This window comes from Lagenorhynchus albirostris, chromosome 18, assembly GCF_949774975.1.
Source record: "Lagenorhynchus albirostris chromosome 18, mLagAlb1.1, whole genome shotgun sequence".
NCBI classification, from domain to species: Eukaryota; Metazoa; Chordata; class Mammalia; order Artiodactyla; family Delphinidae; genus Lagenorhynchus; species Lagenorhynchus albirostris.
Genome location: NC_083112.1, coordinates 31749897 through 31769721, shown reverse-complemented (window position 1 = coordinate 31769721; position 19825 = coordinate 31749897).

Here is a 19825-nt window from a genome sequence, read left to right as displayed (position 1 = left end):
ATTGGACCGGGATACAATCTAGTTCTAGTGCATCTGGCAGTTAAAAATCCCTCTTATATCTCTATTGCATATTAATGCAGTAACCTCAAATGACTGACAGTCAGAGGGATAGCATAGGCACATAGAGACATAGAAGCTTCATGACCTAAGGATATATAGAAAAGGCTCCTTTGGCTTGGTGCTATGGTCAACATCCTAGCTGCCACCTGAGAATACATTAACCCATCTTGGAAGAAACTTCAGGATTTTTTGCCCATGGGAAACAATTGAACAAAGAAAAAAATAAAGATATCTACAGTGGTCAAAAGGTGTGCTTCTGTATTCAGGAATTGTGTTAGGTTAGGGGAATGTCACTGTGTAGATTGAGAAGAAATTCCAAATTTGGACATCATTTTATAGTTTTGTATAAGAATTATGATAAAGGAGAGTATCATTATTCTTCAAGAATACTATATTCTAATAGCAGTATACAAATTGAAAAAAATGAAATAAGCAATTTTTTAAAGGTAAAACTCAACAATGGGCCTAAATTTTTTTTTTTTATAAGAAGATAAAATTTTAGAAATTCCTTTAAAAAGTGGAGAGATGTTGAAGAAGTGTGGGTCATAGGAGCAAATCTGTGCAGGTCCCCCAGACTTGGAGGAATCAGAGACAAGACTAGGAAGGAATGGCTCCATTGCAGAAGGATTTGCAGTACTTTAACCCAAGTGTGAAGGCAGTCAATACAAGAAGTCCTCTGACCAAATGGAGTTCAAGTTCTTAATCCAAGTTTCCCCACTGATGCAAGTTACCCCATTCCTGTTGCCTTGGCAATAGGACATTTACCTTATGGTAATGACATTATAATTAGGAACAAAATGTGCACCTTTTAAAAAAGGGGGGTACCCAATTACCTTCACTTTGGGGAAAGTCTGGGAGTAATTTGGGAGGTTTTTGTCCTACATAGTATGTAATTGATGGAAAGAATATTACTTTTAGAGAAACTGATTAATCATGCTGCATGCACAAGAGGGCCTCCAGGGACTGCTGGTCCCTTGCTACTCCACTTACTCTTATCATGTCACTGCTCTATAACCACCTGACCTCCCTGGTACTTACTATCACCATGAATGCCTGGAATTAAAGCAGAGAAATCAAACCCCCCTGGACTCAGAACGGCAGAAGCTCACACTCTTGGAGTCTTGAGAAGGGTTTGGAAACATCTAGGTAGTTGCTGGTTGGGTTTCTCCCCATCCTTGACATCACAGCATAAAAATCCCTCACAACTCTGTGACAGCTTAGTTCATGCTCTTTTTATCATAGTCTTATGCATTTGGAATATAGTTGCCAGGACATATATTTTGTTTCACTAGTAATTATGCCATGTAACAGCAATATATTTCGAACAGCTAAGAAGAGAGTGGGGGTTAGTTCAAAACAGTTTTACTTTAGTATATTTATCAAATGCTAATAGGGTGCTCTGTATGTGCCAGGAACTATTCTTAATACTTTTACCAATATTAATATATTATCAATTAGATAGATGATTCCTGGCGGGGTACAGCAGAATTTATTTTGACTTGAATAATTCAGATTATTGGAAAATTTATTATGTATATGTTGAGAAGTTCAAATGTTAATGTAGAGAAATCTGACTGGAAATCCACATTATGTGGGGTCTGTGGTCCTTAAAGGAGTCCATGAACGGGCTTTCAGGTGACAGCATTTATGAGTCTGCCTATAAAGGTCTGCCTGTCATTTGTTCTTATCAGACTCCCAAAGGCATCTGCAACTCACGATGGCAGTGGTGGTTCCCACTATTTAGCTTCCATCATCATTTCTTCCTTTTAAGTTTGGTCTCATACAAACAAATTCAAGAGGAAAATTAAGATATTTACGGTGTTTGCAGAATGCAAATTGGTGATGTTGGTGTGGAAGGCTTTTAGTTAAATTTCCTCTCTTGGCATGCATCAAAACCTGGAATAGCAACAAAAAGAAAAATAGAGGTTAACTATTTAAAAACTGTCATCAGTGCAATGAGGATAAAGAAGCAACCTCCAACTGCAAAATATTAAACAAAACTCTAAAATCCTTCAGGCTTAGCTTGAGACAAGAGAGTCTGCTGGGATATGACACAAGTCTTCTCCAATCTAGAGAGAAGAACAGATTTCCTCTAAAGTGTCACAGTCCTGACTAGAAGTGGTAAACAAAACATTCCTGCCATCATGGAATTTACATGATTCTGTGGGAAGACAGAAAATAAAGTGCTGAACAAGGGAGTTTCTGAGAGTGATAAATGCTCTAAAGAAAATTAAACATGGTGATATGTTGAGTATCTTGAGGGTCTGTGGTCAGGGAAGCCTCTCAGAGAGGGTGAGGTTTGAACTGAGACCTGACTAATGAGAAGATGCCAGCCTGGCAGATATTTGGGGAAGAGTATGCTAGGAAGAGGGAGAAATAAGTAAAAGGAACCCAAGGCAGGGATGATCTTGGCAGGGATGAGAAATAATAAGAGGGTCAGCATGGCTGACTTGAGACAGTGTGAGAGGTGGTAGGAAGATGTAAATGTTATATAGCACAAAGAAGTAATTGAATACAATTTTTTTTAAAAATCAGGAGGTAGATAGGAACAAACCTGCCTAAGGAGGTGAAAGACTTGCACTCAGAAAACTATAAAACACTGATGAAAAAAATCAAAGATGACAAAAACAGATGGAGAAATATACCATGTTCTTAGATTGGAAGAATCAATATTGTGAAAATGACTATACTACCCAAAGCAATCTACAGATTCAACGCAATCCCTATCAAACTACCAATGGCATTCTTCACAGAATTAGAACAAAAAATCTTACAACTCGTATGGAAACACAAAAGGCCCTGAATAGCCAAAGCAATCTTGAGAAAGAAAAATGGAGTTGGAGGAATCAGGCTCCCCAACTTCAAACTATACCACAAAGCTATAGTAATCAAGACAGTATGGTACTGGCACAAAAACAGCAATATAGATCAATGGTACAGGATAGAATGCCAAGAGATAAACCCATGCACATATGGGCACCTAATTTACGACAAAGGAGGCAAGAACAAACAATGGAGAAAAGACAGCCTCTTCAATAAGTGGTGCTGGGAAAACTGGACAGCTACGTGTAAAAGAATGAAATTAGAACACTACATAACACCGTACACAAAAATAAACTCCAAATGGAATAGACTTAAATGTAAGACCAGACACTATAAAACTTTTAGAGGAAAACCACTCTTTGACATAAACCACAGCAGGATCTTTTTTGACCCCCCTCCTAGAGTAACAGAAATAAAAACAAAAATAAACAAGTGGGACTTAATTAAACTTAAAAGCTTTTGTACAGCAAAGGAAATAATAAACAAGACAAAAAGAGAGCCCTCAGAATGGGAGAAGATACTTGCAAATGAAGCAACAGACAAAGGATTAACCTACAAAATAAACAAACAGCTCATGGAGCTCAATATCAAAAAACCCAAAAAATACAGTTAAAAAATGGGTAGAAGACCTAAACAGACATTTCACCAAGGAAGACATAGAGATGGCCAAGATATGCATGAAAAGATGCTCAACATCACTAATTATTAGAGAAATGCAAATCAAAACTACAATGAGGTATCACTTCACACAGGTCAGAATGGCCATTATCAAAAAAGCTAGAAACAGTAAATGCTGGAAAGGGTGTGGTGAAAAGGGATCTCTCCTACACTGTTGGTGAGAATGTAGACTGATACAACCACTATGGAAAACAGTATGGAGATTCCTTAAAAAACTAAAAATAGAACTACCATACAACCCAGCAATCCCACTACTGGGCATATACCCTGAGAAAACCATAATCCAAAAAGAGTCATGTACCACAATGTTCATTGCAGCTCTATTTACAATAGCCAGGACATGGAAGCAACCTAAGTGTCCACCGACAGATTAATGTATAAATAAGATGTGGCACATATATACAATGGAATATTACTCAGCCATTAAAAGGAACGAAATTGAGTTATTTGTAGTGAGGTGGATGGACCTAGAGTCTGTCATACAGAGTGAAGTAAGTCAGAAAGAGAAAAACAAATACCATATGCTAATACATATATATGTAATCTAAAACAAAACAAAACAGAACAAATGGTACTGATGAACCTAGTAGTTTCAAGGCAGGAATAAATAGGTTGACATAGAGAATGGGCTTGATGACATGGGGTGGGAGGGTGAAGCTGGGGCTAAGTGAGAGTAGCATCAACCTATATACACTGTTGAATGTAAAATAGTTGGCTGGTGGGAAGCAGCAGCATAGCACAGGGAGATAGGCTTGGTGCTTTGTGATGACCTAGAGGGGTGGGATAGGGAGGATGGGAAGGAGGCTCAAGAGGAAGGGAATATGGGGACATGTATATACATATGGCTGATTCGCTTTGTTGTGCAACAGAAACTAACACGGTATTGTGAAGCAATTATACTCAATAAAGATCTATTAAAAAAAATCAGGAGGTGGAAAGAATTGGAAGTGGACTAATTTCTTCATCTTTAATAGCATGGCATTGGTGTGTGCTTCTAAAGTGAATACATGTTGCTAAACAGCATAATGATCCCAACTTCTTAAAAATTTGAACTAATTTCCTAGTATTTAAAAATAGTAATGTCTCTGTAGTAAAGAAAATGGTTAAGTAGTTTTGTATATGTGTTTTCTTCTTTTTAACTTTATTTCTAGCATTTAAAATTTTTACCCAAGATCTTTGGCCATCTTTTATAAATTGTAGCTTTCTTATTTTTTTCAGAAACACTGCAATATAAACAACTTTATCAAGATATTTCCTATTTCTACACTCATGAATTTGAATACCTTCTTTGAGCCCACATATTAAATAGAATTCTATTATTTTATTTTTTTTGCAGTACACAGCCCTCTCACTGCTGTGGCCTCTCCCGTTTCAGAGTACAGGCTCCGGACGTGCAGGCTCAGCGGTCATGGCTCACGGGCCCAGCCGCTCCGCGGCATGTGGGATCTTCCCAGACCGGGGCACAAACCCGTGTTCCCTGCATCGGCAGGCGGACTCTCAACCATGCACCACCAGGGAAGCCCACATTTTATTATTTTTGCATTGATTTTTAATATCTTTCTACTGGTGAGATCTGTAAACTAACATGATAATTTTAGTAGCTAATGGCTATTGATATGACAGATTTAAAAATGACTCTTGCTGATAATCAATTTTTCTTTGGATATGGGAACTTTGGAACTGCCAGCTTCTATTTCTGAAACAGTCTGTTTAATAATATTCTTAAAACAGTTGTATACACTTATCTTTAAGTTTATATGTAAACTTACATCTCAAAATAAGCATTTTTGTCAATAAATTTATTTTAAAAGGGTTGCTCTACTTCTTTTATTTTGTCTTTAAGTAACTAGATCCAAGATTGCTCCTTGAACTCAAAGACCAGTTGTATGAATGCTGTAGTAGATTGTATCATGATTCCCAATTTTTCACTATCTTTGTATTATGGGTTTATACATTCATGCCTTTTACTATGTAACTTTGTAGTACCTCACATAGTCCATTTGGTGAAACGTAATTCCTTGCCTACTTGACTTTGGACCAGGCCATGTGACTTGCTTTGGCCAATGAAATGTGAAAGCAAGCAGAAGCTTTAAATGTGTTGCTCTTTGCTTCCACTTGGTTTAGTCTTTTTTGTTTCTGCCACCTGCCCTAGATAGTTCTTGCCTCAGGCTGATGAAGAAATGTAGAAATAGACCTGAATTTGACCTTCAGCTGGAGACCAGCCAAGCCCAAAGGAATCTAAGTGAGAGCAGCCAAGATCAATCAAACTGTAGTTGACATAGAGACCCAGGCATGAAAAATACAAATGCTTATTGCTGTAAGCCATTGAGATGTTGGAGCTGTTTTTCTGCAGCGTTAGGGCAGTGATAGGTGATAAATCTGATTAGTTTTAAAACTAGGTATCTTTACTTACATTCTGGTCCCATAAACACAATTGCTTGGAAAACTAAGATCTTCATTCATTAAACTGACTGCAGTTTATGATTTCAGTTGTGGTTCTGCCATTTACCAGCCTTCTGCCATTGAAAAATTTTCCTAACCTAGGTAAGTCTAAGTTTTCTCTTTTGTAAAACCTGGCTAATAATATCTTCTTTATAAGACCAAAGATATATGTGAAATAATTTGGCACAATTATAAACACTAAATAGGTGTACAATAACTGTTTTTTAAAATTCATTGGATTTATTCTGAACTATTTACCACTTTAAAATATCTCTTTACCTTGGCTTTTTGAAAATTAATACAAATATCATTGTACAAATAACAATTTTAGGTTGAATAAGTGCAGACTTTTAAAGTAAATTTCATTAAACAAAAGTCAGACTTACTAGATCTTTTGTTTCTTTTATCACATCATCAGTAAATATTTATAAAATATTCATAAAGCCTCTGTTAACATAGCTGGTCAGATGAAGAAATGCCAAGATGCTTATTTTTGTGAGCTACATGTCAGTCAAGATGAGGCCACAAGACCTTTGAGATCAACCCACAGCCTATGGAGAACAGAGTCGGCAGAAGGACATAGCAAAGAGAAGAAAATGGGTCATGGATTCACTAAAAAATAGTTAAGGTTGAATCAAGATAACAAAATTATGCACAGGTAAGTATCAGTGACTACAAATATACCTGTGTATGTGAGGTAGTTAGATACAGGTTTCTGTGGAAAATACCACATATTTTCTGCTCTGTTGAGAAAAAGATTAAATCAAGTAATGTCCAGAGTGACTGCGACACTGGATTCCAAAGGCCATAAGTCATGTCCTACGTGTGTACTGGGTGAATTTTCTGTGTCAGTTCTGTAAGTATCAGGCCAGGTGAACTAGTGGATAAGACAGTTAAGGCCCTACCACCACGGAGTCTACAGTCTCACACAGAGACACAAAGGCTGTCTTTTGAAAAAAAAAAAATTCAGCTTCTTAAACACACATAGCTCTTTCCCATCTCTGATCAGAAGCCTTGCACATGCTGGCATTTGCTCTTACCTCTGCCTGTAAGGCTCTTCTCCTTTCTCTTGGCAGCCAACCGTCTGAAATTGCCAACTATGAATTGTTATAAAGCAATGGAGAAACTGGAGGGAGGAGAAGGTGCAGGGACCTTGAGGAGGTGGGGAAGTAGCATGACACCTCAGAGAGGAAGGAGATTTTCCTCTCCTGGAAGTGAACAGAGATGCTACGACTGGTGCAGCGGAGCAGGGATAAGAGTGAGAGGTAAGTCATGCAGGCTTGGGGGTAGTACACAGTACCTAAAGGTGACAATTCTATTTGAAGTGCAATGGGAAGCTACAGACATTATTTGGTGGGTGGCGGGGGGAGCACATAATCCATTTCTACTTTAAAAATCTTTGCTATGTGGAGAAGAGATTGGGGTTGGATAAGAGAGAAAATGGGGAGAACTTTGGGGTTATTGCAGAAATACAGGTAAGAGGTGATCAGTGAGCTGGAGGAGAAGGATGGTTATGGGAAGATTCAAGAGATATTTTGACTGTAGAAACAACAGATCTTGGTGATGGATTGAATGTAAGAGTGACTTAGAGGGAAAACTTAAAGGCAGCTTGTAGGTTTCTTCAAAGTTGAATAACAGTGGTCAAAGGAGATTATTGGTAGCTTTGCAGACCAGCCTGCTGTCTGAAGGCATGCCCGGATGACTGATCAGGAGCAACATTGATTTAAAGAGGGGCTTTGATCATAAAAACTGAAGTGCAGACAGAGCACAGTGGTAGGTGGGATTCAGAGAAGAGAGAGGCACAGACAGGCACAAGTCTAGACAGGTCATGTTCACAGGCTATTCTTAGTCTGGAGACCTGGTCCCATCATCATGTTTCAAAACCTCACTAGGCCACCGAGGCAGGGTGGGAAGCAGCATCAAGGGAGACAAAGTGATGGAGTGAAAAGAGGTTGCAGAATCAAGCGTGTCTGAGAAGCAATTACTGGTTGCATGATCTTGTGCGAGTTACTTGAATTACTTAACCTTTCAGACCCTCAGATTCCGTATTTACAAAATAGGATGAAAATATTTACCTTATATGTTTGTTATGGAGATTAATTTGAGCAATGTTTACAAAATACCTTGCATAAAAATGTATTCTCTCGGACTCCCCACCGTGTAAATTAATTCATGTCGTTCACTCATTCAGCTACAGGGCTAATCAGACCCTGACACTAAAGGGCTTGTTCTCGTCAGGCTCCCCTCAAGCTGCAGAGTAAGTAGTGGGGAGATCGGAATACATAGGAATTATGGTACATTCTAAATCATATGGTATAGTCCATATCATACCACCTTATACACCGTATTACATGGTATTCAATTCTTTATGTCTTACATCTTCACAGTAACACTGTGAGAACGGTGTTATATTTGGTTTCTTTTCTAAATGAGGAAACTTAGGCGGACTTCTAGAGATCTGAGCAAGGTTACCAAGCTCCTGCCAGAAGAGCCAGGATTGGAACATCCTGGGTGTGGTGCTTATACATTTCTCCCTCTTGATATTGCAGCCTCTGCAAAAGGCAGGCCTTTCTGAACTTTAGCTCCTAAGGCTTCAAACAAGTCCTGAGTCCCAAAGGAGGAAATTGTCCTCATCTAAAGAATAACCTTTCCCCTCTGCTCCTGGGGTAGACACGAGAGCTCTATTTGTGAGCAGTGGCTTGGGAGGATTTATATACTCTTTGAATTTGTAAGAGCTGAGTCATTCATTCATGGAATTTAGTCACATTTCTTTTTTTTAGAGGTGAGAGATCTCCCAATCTCTGAAATGTTGGCTGACACACTGAGATCATTCAGCTAACGTCATTTTAGCTTTTCCAGTTCCAGAGCCTTTCTGTATCTCAGGCATCTCCTCTTAAGAATTTTTTTTTTTTAATACATGATTTAATCCTTACTAGCAGCAATAATGATTTTTCTCAGTAATATGACCAGGGAAAGACACACACCCACTCTCCTTGGATATCTAACTGTCATCTCAGTTTCGATACGATCAGAATAATTCCTCTGTCTCAAATCTGCTCACCTTCCCCTACAGTCTTCCTCTTCTTAATAAGTGGCAACTCCAGGACATAAACCTCAGCCATCCTTGACTCCTCTTTCCCTATGGAAAAGGATCTATGGAGATCAGCACCCGGATGTATGTCAGCTGCTCCTGTCTTTAAATTGTCACACCCTCCACTGTCATCTCCTACAACATCTTTTGCCTGAAGTACTCCAACAGCTGCCTAAGTGGTCCTCCTGCCTTCGCTTCTCCTCATCTGCCTGCTCGCACTGTCTGCAGACAAGCCCCTTTGGTCCATTGACAATGTAGGATCCAAGGTCTGTACAACAGCTTCCCACGCCCTGCTTGATTTGAGCTCTGACACGATGGCCAACACGATGGGCCACGGTCTCCCACACCTTCTTGGCTCTAGCCACCCTGGCCACATTTTCGTTCCCCAAACCTGCAAACACTTCCTATTCTTTCTGCATGGAACTCTCTTCTGTCAGATAGGCACATAGCTTATTTTATTATTCCATTTCTTTTTAACATTTCTGCGAAAATATCACCTTGTCAGAAAGTCTTTCTTGACCACTCATTATAAAATGGAAACACTCTCTCCATCCTTCAGTTCTCTTCACAGCATTCATCATTCATAACATTGGATATATTTGTTCATTTTTCTTCTCACAACACCCTCCATCCCACTTTCCATGTACAATCCACGAGGACAGAGACTTCTCAGATTTGCTTAGAATAATGTTTGACTTGAACTAGCAGCTCAATTTGTATTTGTTGAATGAATGAATTGATGTTAATATTTGTAATATAACTTGTCATTCTTATAGATTGGGTCAACGTTCTTAAGTATAAGAATTTTAACTACTTTTTCTTTGATTGCTCTTGTACCACTAACCTCTGGCTTTAGTATAATTGACTCGGGCTTTGATAAGAAATATTCCCAACTTTGAAGAATAGCAATTTCTACAGTAAAACCTTACAATTGAATGGATAATATTATGAACAAGTCATTTCTGGCAAAAATATTGTGAAATAAAATGCATCTCTTTAGAGCTCATTTCTTTGGTAGAATTTTTCCTTATGCCCATATAACACTAGATTCTCCTGCATTTATTTTATTTGCTTTAAAATGTAATGCTTATTATATTTGGGAAACTAGAACTGAGTAAAAAATGAAAACCTTTTCCAATGCTATCAACAGATATGGTATCAAGAGTTTTTACCTATTTTTAGTAAGTTTTAACATGCAGTGGAACAAGTAAGGATCCTTTTGTCCCGACTTAATTCCCATTGACCATCATTTGTGCTGCAAAGATGGGGCTCTGCACTTTAGCTTGACTTTCAGACAAACTCAGACTGTCGTATTGAATTTCGAAGCATGTGCACTTGAAATTGGAAGTCTGCTGTCAGTGAGGACAACCCGCTGTAGCCACATCCTGCCCCCTCTCCTGTGATGTGCTACAGCTAATCTCAGCTGCAATACTTGAGATGCCTGTTTCTGCTGCAATCTCAGTGAATTTAGAGTGGTGATCAATTAACAGTAAATAGGTTTCTTTGTCAATTTGGAAGAATCCCAATGAAGGTAAAGAGAGTGGAGTAAGGTGATGAATAATTTATAGCTGGAGAGAATCCCTAATTCCCTCTATCCACTTAGAGGTTCTAAATCATATTTTTAGGGGAAACATGAGACCAATAACCAGAAACTTGGGACACAAATTAACTCTGTTTAAGAAAGAGATTTTTTTTTTTTTTTTTTTTTTTTTTTTGCGGTACGCGGGCCTCTCACTGTTGTGGCCTCTCCCGTTGCGGAGCACAGGCTCCGGACGCGCAGGCTCAGCAGCCATGGCTCATGGGTCCAGCCGCTCCGCGGCATGTGAGATCCTCACGGACCGGGGCACGAGCCCGCGTCCCCTGCATCGGCAGGCGGACTCTCAACCACTGCGCCACCAGGGAAGCCCCGAAAGAGATTTTTAAACTTAAGGATGTGCCAGCTTTGCTGTTTACACCTGGATTTTATACAAATGCTGTAATTGCAAAGGGCCATTTGTCTGTGACCCTCCTGAGGAACTCTTTGCCATGTCTGTAGTAAGGTTTCAGCAGGTCCTTCCTCACCAGTGACCTCTGGGGATAGTGGATTCATAGTCTAGCTTGCCCATCCTCACTACACACCTAGAAAGTCAGTCGGCTGACCAGGAAGTCTGGCTTCCTGGTCTTTCCCTCAACCCTCTACCTGGTCCCCTAACTCTAGAGGTCAGTCCTAACTGCTGACTAGGGCTCTGGGCCCCTCTTTTAGATATTGCCAGCTCCTTAACCTGGTTTGGATCCCACTTTTGATCTTTTTTGTTTTACATTGTCCTATAGGTTTTCCCTTACCAGGGTCTCTCCTACATATCGTAATGAGAGCTGCCCCCACCTTGAATGTCCTCACCACATATGTACCTGCCCTTCCCTCTTGAATATTGACTCCCTTAGATATAGACTCTGGCCAGAATTGAAAAATGAGAGCTCCCTGACCCCACTGAACTCGGTGATTTTTTATTCCAGGAGGGGGCAGCCCTTCTGTTCTTCCAGAGGTACTCACTCTATGCTAGTTTTAGTTAGCTGAGAGCTTTGGGGATTTAGGAGTGGGACTAGGTATCGATGCTAGTGTACGTCCAATAAAAAATCATCACCATCTCTAGAACCAGAAGTGGATTTATGTGAAGATAAAGAATCTTAAGTTTCGGGGTTTTCATTTGCATGGGCCCCTTCTGATGCACAGACAGGGACTCCTGTGATGTGTTGGCATAGACAAATGATTTTGTAAATGTGCAAAAGTAAGATAGTTTAACTTCAACCAGTGAACCAAACCACTGTGTCTTTTCACTCTGAATTCTACTCTGTCATATTTCCACTTGTGGCTGGTGGCATTGCAGTAGGCCCTGACAGTTTTTTGGATTTGGTGAAGGAGAATGTGAATAAGATACATTTAGCCTTGGTACATTGGAATGGATTTACATGTTTAGCAGTTACTTCTAGAAGTAAGCCATGGCTAGTGGAGCAGTCTTGAAGGTTCACAGCAGAGACCTCCCTTCAAGAGAGTATATCAGCATGCTGCCTCCAGCCACGCACCTTCAGATCCATCAGGGTATCACACCGACCATGCTCTCCCTAGGCTGCTCTCAATCAATGACTGAGCATGGCCAGAGTTCTAGAGCTGGGCCATCCCTGCCTGGTGCAGAATGGGCAATCTTTGCCCTGGAGCTTCAGCTTTCTCAGAGCTGCTCTGCAGTCTTAGGGTCCTCCCACCCAATTCTCTTTCCTTCTCTCTTCTCACAGGTGTCAGATCTTCATCATGTTTGAAAGATTCTCTGTATTTTCTGTTCACCCTCTTTTTTATCTTCCAAGTATATTCCCCTTAATCAGTCTCTGGCACACCTACTTCCATCTTGGTGTCTGCCTGGCAGAGGATGTGAACTGATGCAATGAAAAGTTTCACAAGCTAGTTTGTGTCAGATCTTTGTTTAAACTGAGTTTGGCTGACTCTGATGCTAATGATTTTCACACGATACTGTCTTTTATGTGCTTCGTGGTCCATCAACCAACTTTTGATTCCTTAACCCAAAGTTCAATTCATGGTCATCTATTCTTAGTTTCTGGCCAGCATGTAACAGTATTTCCCAGCTCTCCTCCTGACTCCAGAGTATTTTCTCTAATGTTCTCATCTTAAGCTGCTGCCTTTCCTATGTCTCACTCTACCCAGACTCTGTCATTGCTCAGACATACATTTGCTTATGCTCTTTCCTCTCTCTGAAATACCTTTGCCCAACTAAACCTATGCATATTTCTTATTAATTTCTTGCTAATGTGACATGAAAATCTAACACTGACAACATTAATATAAAACCCATAATATACCACTGCAATGAGGACATCTGTGACAAACTGGTAAACACGTGTCATTAATTCAAAGAGCATTTACCATTAATCACTGTTCCAGAAAACTCAGAATGTCCTAAAATCTTAGAGGCCATTTAGGCGAGAAACTTGATATTTTCCCAAATTTGACAACAATTATAAAAATTTACATATTACCAATAAAGAGTTGTAAAACATATAGAAACTTTCCCAAAATACTAAAAAAAAATTTTGACTAACCATAATAAAGACAGTTATGTATCTGCTATAGATTGAATTGTGTTTCCCCCCAATTTCGTATGTTGAAGCCCAAACCTTCAATGTGACTGTATTTGGAGAAAGGGTCTACATGAAAGTAATTAAGATAAAACGAGGTCATAATCATGAGTCAATAGGATTAGTCTCCTCATAAGAAGAGATTGTTCTCTCTCTCTCTCTCTCTCTGTCTCTCTCTCTCTCTCTCCCCCCCTCCCTCTATCTCTCTCACCCTCTGCCATGTGATGACTCAGTGAGGAGATGGCAATCTGCAAGTCAGGTAGAGGGCCCTCACCAGAAACTGAACCTGCCAGAACCTTGATCTTAGGCTTCCTAGCCTCCAGAATTGTGGGAAAATTAATTTCTGTTGTTTAAGCCACTCAGTCTATAGTATTTTGTTATGGCAGCCTAAGCCGACTATGACATTATCTTTTTCTTCTTGCTACAAAACAGTGATTCTTAACTGGGTGTGATTTTTCCCCCCAGGGAATATTTGACAATGTTTGGAAAACATTTTTGGTGGTCACAACTGGGGGATGCTACTGGCATCTAGTGGGTAGAGGCCAGAGGTGCTGCAAAAATTCCTACAATGCATAGGATATCTTGTCTCCCCTCTTTCCTCTGCCTGCTCCCAGCAAAGAATTGCTGGCTCAGAATGCCAATAGTGCCAAGATTTCAGAACCTGAGTAACCCTGCTATAGAAAATGATATAAAATCTTGTCTTATGAAGAGGTGATCAAAAAGGATGTATGTAGCCAGTTACATGGGAGAAGAAGTATATAGGAAGATGTTGAGCAAGTAATTAACAAATATCTTATATTTTCTGGGTTTTGTTTGTGATATTTTCATATTGTTAAAGCATGTAATTTATATTTTTTCCTAACCAAAATTTATTTTTATACCCAATTTTGCATTCCTTTTTAAAAAGACACCCCTCAAAATTTTATAACCTTTAGTTCCCCAAACTCTGAGTTAATCTTGGTTTAGATTTTTTTTTTCACATCTTTATTGGAGTATAATTGCTTTACAATGTTGTGTTAGTTTCTGCTGTATAACAAAGTGAATCAGTTATACATATGCATATATCCCCATATCTCCTCCCTCTTGCGTCTCTCTTCTACCCTCAGTATCCCACCCCTCTAGGGGGTCAAAAAGCATGAGCTGATCTCCCTGTGCTATGCAGCTGCTTCCCACTAGCTATCTACTTTATATTTGGTAGTGTATATATGTCAACACCACTCTCTCACTTCGTACCAGCTTACCCTTCCACTTCCCTGTGTCCTCAAGTCCATTCTCTACGTCTGCATCTTTATTCCAGTCTGACCCCTAGTTTCTTCAGAACCTTTTTTTTTTAAGATTCCATATATATGTGTTAGCATATGGAATTTATTATTCTCTTTCTGACTTACTTTACTCTGTATGACAGACTCTAGATCCATCCACCTCACTACCAATAACTCAATTTTGTTTCATTTTATGGCTGAGTAATATTCCATTGTATGTATGGGCCACATCTTCTTTATTGACTCATCTGTTGATGAACACTTAGGTTGCTTCCATGTCCTGGCTATTGTAAATAGTTCTGCAATGAACATTGTGGTACATGACTCTTTTTGAATTATGGTTTTCTCAGGGTATATGCCCAGTAGTGGGATTGCTGGGTCATGTGGTAGTTCTATTTGTAGTTTTTAAAGGAAGCTCCATACTGTTCTCCATAGTGGCTGTATCAATTTACATTCCCACCAACAGTGCAAGAGGATTCCCTTTTCTCCACACCCTCTCCAGCATTTACTGTTTGTACATTTTCTGATGATGGTCATTCTGAACGGTGTGAGGTGACACCTCATTGTAGTTTTGGTTTGCATTTCTCTAATGATTAGTGATGTTGAGCATCCTTTCATGTGTTTGTTGGCAATCTGTATATCTTCTTTGGAGAAATGTCTATTCAGGTCTTCTGCCCATTTTTGGATTGAGTTGTTTGTTTTTTGATATTGAGTTGCATGAGCTGCTTGTATATTTTGGAGATTAATCCTTTGTCAGTTGCTTCGTTTGCAAATATTTTCTGCCATTCTGAGGGTTGTCTTTTTGTCTTGTTTATGGGTTCCTTTGCTGTGCAAAAGCTTTTAAGTTTCATAAGGTCCCATTTGTTTATTATTGTTTTTTTTTTCCATTTCTCTAGGAGGTGGATCAAAAAGGATCTTGCTATGATTTATATAATAGAGTGTTCTGCCTATGTTTTCCTCTAAGAATTTTATAGTATCTGGCCATATATTTAGGTCTTTAATCCATTTGGAGTTTATTTTTGTGTACGGTGTTAGGAGGTGTTCTAATTTCATTCTTTTACGTGTAGCTGTCCAGTTTTCCCAGGACCACTTATTGAAGAACCTGTCTTTTCTCCATTGTATATTCTTGTCTCCTTTATCAAAGATAAGGTGCCCATATGTGTGTGGGTTTATCTCTAGGCTTTCTATCCTGTTCCATGGATCTATATTTCTGTTTTTGTGCCAGTACCATACTGTCTTGATTACTGTAGCTTTGTAGTATAGTCTGAAGTCAGGGAACCTGATTCCTCCAACTCTGTTTTTCTTTCTCAAGATTGCTTTGGCTATTCGGGGTCTTTTGTGTTTCTATACAAATTGTGCAATTTTTTGTTCTAGTTGGTGAAAAATGCCAGTGGTAGTTTGATAGGGATTACATTGACTCTGCAGATTGCTTTGGGTAGTATAGTCATATTCACAATGTTGATTCTTCCAATCCAAGAACATGGTATATCTCTCCATCTGTTTGTATCGTCTTTAATTTCTTCCATCAGTGTCATAGCTTTCTGCATTCAGGTCTTTTGTCTCCTTAGGTAGGTTTATTCCTAGGTATTTTATTCTTTTTGTTGCAATGGTAAATGGGATTGTTTCCTTAATTTGTCTTTCAGATTTTTCATCATTAGTGTATAGGAATGCAAGAGATTTCTGTGCACGCATTTTGTATCCTGGTACTTTAGCAAATTCATTGATTAACTCTAGTAGTTTTCTGGTGGCATTTTTAGGATTCTCTATGTATAGTATCATGTCATCTGCAAACAGTGACAGCTTTACTTCTTCTTTTCTGATTTGGGTTTCATTTATTTCTTTTTCTTCTCTGATTGCTGTGGCTAAAACTTCCAAAACTATGTGGAATAATTGTGGTGAGTGTGGGCAACCCTGTCTTGCTCCTGATATTAGTGGAAATGGTTTCAGTTTTTCACTATTGAGAACAATGTTGGCTGTGGATTTGTCATATATGGCCTTTATTATGTTGAGGTAAGTTCCCTCTATGCCTACTTTCTGGAGGGTTTTTAGCATAAATGGATGTAAACTTTGTCAAAAGTTTTTTTCTGCACCTATTGAGATTATCATATGGCTTTTACTGTTCAGTTTGTTAATATGGTGTATTACAGTGATTGATCTGCGTATATTGAGGAATCCTTGCATTCCTGGGATAAACCCCACTTGATCAAGGTGTATGATCCTTTTACTGTGCTGCTGGGTTCTGTTTGCTAGTATTTTGTTGAGGATTTTTGCATCTATATTCATCAGTGATATTGAACTGTAGTTTTCTTTTTTTGTGACATCTTTGTCTAGTTTTGGTATCAGGGTGATGGTGGCCTAGTAGAATGAATTTGGGAGTGTTCCTTCCTCTGCTGTATTTTGGAAGAGTTTGAGAAGGATAGGTGTTAGCTCCTCTCTAAATGTTTGATAAAATTGACTGTGAAGCCATCTGGTCCTGGGCTTTTTTTTGTTGGCAGATTTTTAATCACAGTCTCAATTTCCGTGCTTGTGATTGGTCTCTTTATATTTTCTATTTCTTCCTGGTTCAGTCTCGGAAAGTGGTGCTTTTCTAAGAATTTGTCCATTTCTTCCAGGTTGTCCATTTTATTGGCATATAGCTGCTTATAGTAATCTCTCATGATCCTTTGTATTTCTGCAGTGTCAGTTGTTACTTCTCCTTTTTCATTTCTAATTCTGTTGATTTGAGTCTTTCTCTTTTTTTCTTGATGAGTCTGGCTAATGGTTTATCAATTTTGTTTATCTTGTCAAAGTACCAACTTTTAGTTTTATTGGTCTTTGCTGTTTTTTCCTTCATTTCTTTTTCATTTATTTCTGATCAGGGTTTTTTGATTTCTTTCCTTCTGCTAACTTTCAGGTTTCTTTTGTTCTTCTTTCTCTAATTGCTTTAGGTATAAAGTTAGATTTTTTATTTGAGATTTTTCTTGTTTCTTGAGGTAGGATTGTATTGCTATAAACTTCCCTCTTAGAACTGCTTTTGCTACATCCCATAGGTTTTGGGTCGTCGTGTTTTCATTGTCATTTGTTTCTAGATATTTTTTGCACTCCTCTTTGATTTCTTCAGTGATCTCTTGGTTATTTAGTAGTGTATTGTTTAGCCTCTTTGTGTTTGTATTTTTTACAGATTTTCTCCTGTAACTGATATCTAGTCTCATAGAGCTATGGTCTGAAAAGATACTTGATACAATTTCAATTTTCTTAAATTTACCAAGGCTTGATTTGTGACGCAAGATATGATCTATCCTGGAGAATATTCCGTGTGCACTTGAGAAGAAAGTGTATCCTGTTGTTTTTGGATGGAATATCATATAAATATCAATTAAGTCCATCTTGTTTAATAAGTCATTTATAGCTTGTGTTTCCTTATTTATTTTCATTTTGGTTGATCTCTCCTTTGGTGAAAGTGTGGTGTTAAAATCCCCTACTATTATTGTGTTACTGTCGATTTCCTGTTTTATGGCTGGTAGCATTTGCCTTATGTATTCAGGTGCTCCTATGTTGGGTGCATAAATGTTTACAATTGTTATATCTTCTTCTTGGATTGATCCCTTCATCATTATGTAGTGTCCTTCTTTGTCTCTTGTAATAGTCTTTATTTAAAGTCTATTTTGTTTGATATGAGAATTGCTACTCCATCTTTCTTTTGACTTCCATTTGCATGGGATATCTTTTTCCATCCCCTCACTTTCCATCTGTATGTGTCCCTAGGTCTGAGTGGGTCTCTTGTAGACCTGCATATATATGGGTCTTGTTTTTGTATCCATTCAGCCAGTCTATGTCTTTTGGTGGGAGCATTTAATCCATTTACATTTAAGGTAATTATTGATATGTATGTTCCTATTACCATTTTCTTAATTGTTTTGGGTTTGTTTTTGTAGGTCTTTTCCTTCTCTTGTGTTTCTTGCCTAGAGAAGTTCCATTAGCATTTCTTGTAAAGCTGGTTTGGTGGTGCTGAATTCTCTTCGCTTTTGCTTGTCTGTAAAGATTTTGATTTCTCTGTCAAATCTGAATGAGACCTTTGCTGTGTAGAGTAATCTTGGTTGTAGGTTTTTCCCTGTTATCACTTTAAATGTGTCCTGCCACTCCCTTCTGGCTTGCAGAGTTTCTGCTGAAAGATCAGCTGTTAATCTTATGGGGATTCCCTTGTATGTTATTTGTTGCTTTTCCCTTGCTGCTTTTAATAATTTTTCTTTGAATTTAATTTTTGATGGTTTGATTAGTATGTGTCTCAGTGTGTTTCCCTTTGGGTTCATCCTGTATAGGACTCTGTGCTTCCTGGACTTGATTGACTATTTCCTTTCACATGTTAGGGGAGTTTTTGACTATAATCTCTTGAAATATTTTCTCAGATCTTTTCTTTTTCTCTTCTTTTTATGGGACCCCTATAATTCCAATTTTGGTGCTTTTAATGTTGCCCCAGAGGTCTCTGAGACTGTCCTCAATTCTTTTCATTCTTTTTTCTTCATTCTGCTCTGTGTTAGTTATTTCCACTATTTTATCTTCCAGGTCACTTATCTGTTCTTCTGCCTCAGTTATTCTGCTATTGATTCCTTCTAGAGAATTTTTAATTTCATTTATTGTGCTGTTCATCATTGTTTGTTTGCTCTTTGTTCTTCTTGGTCCTTGTTAAATGTTTCTTGTATTTTCTCCATTCTATTTCCAAGATTTTGGATCATCTTTAGTATCATTACTCTGAATTCTTTTTCAGGTAGACTGCCTATTTCCTCTTCATTTCTTTGGTCTGGTGGGTTTTTACCTTGCTCCTTCATCTGCTCCATAGTCCTCTGTCTTCTCATTTTGCTTAACTTACTGTGCTTGGGGTCTCTATTTTGTAGGCTGCAGGTTCATAGTTCCCATTGTTTTTGTTGTGTTCCCCAAGTGGGTAAGGTTTGTTCAGTGGGTTGTGTAGGTTTCTTGGTGGAGGGGACTGGTGCCTGTGTTCAGGTGGATGAGGCTGGATATTGTCTTTCTGATGGGCAGGACTGTGTCTGGTGATGTGTTTTGGGTTGTCTGTGAAGTTATGATTTTAGTCAGTCTCTCTGCTAATGGGTGGGGTTCTGGTCATGCCTTGCTAGTTTTTTGACATGGGGTGTCCAGCCCTGGAGCCTTCTGGTTATTAGGTGGAGCTGGGTCTTGGCATTGAGATGGAGATCTCTGGGAGATTTTTGCTGTTTGATATTATGTGGTCCTGGGAGGTCTCTGATAGTCCAATGTCCTGAACTCGGCTCTCCCACCTCACAGGCTCAGGCCTGACACCGAGCTGGAACACCAAGACCCTGCCAGCCACATGGTAATCATTCTTTCCAGTGGT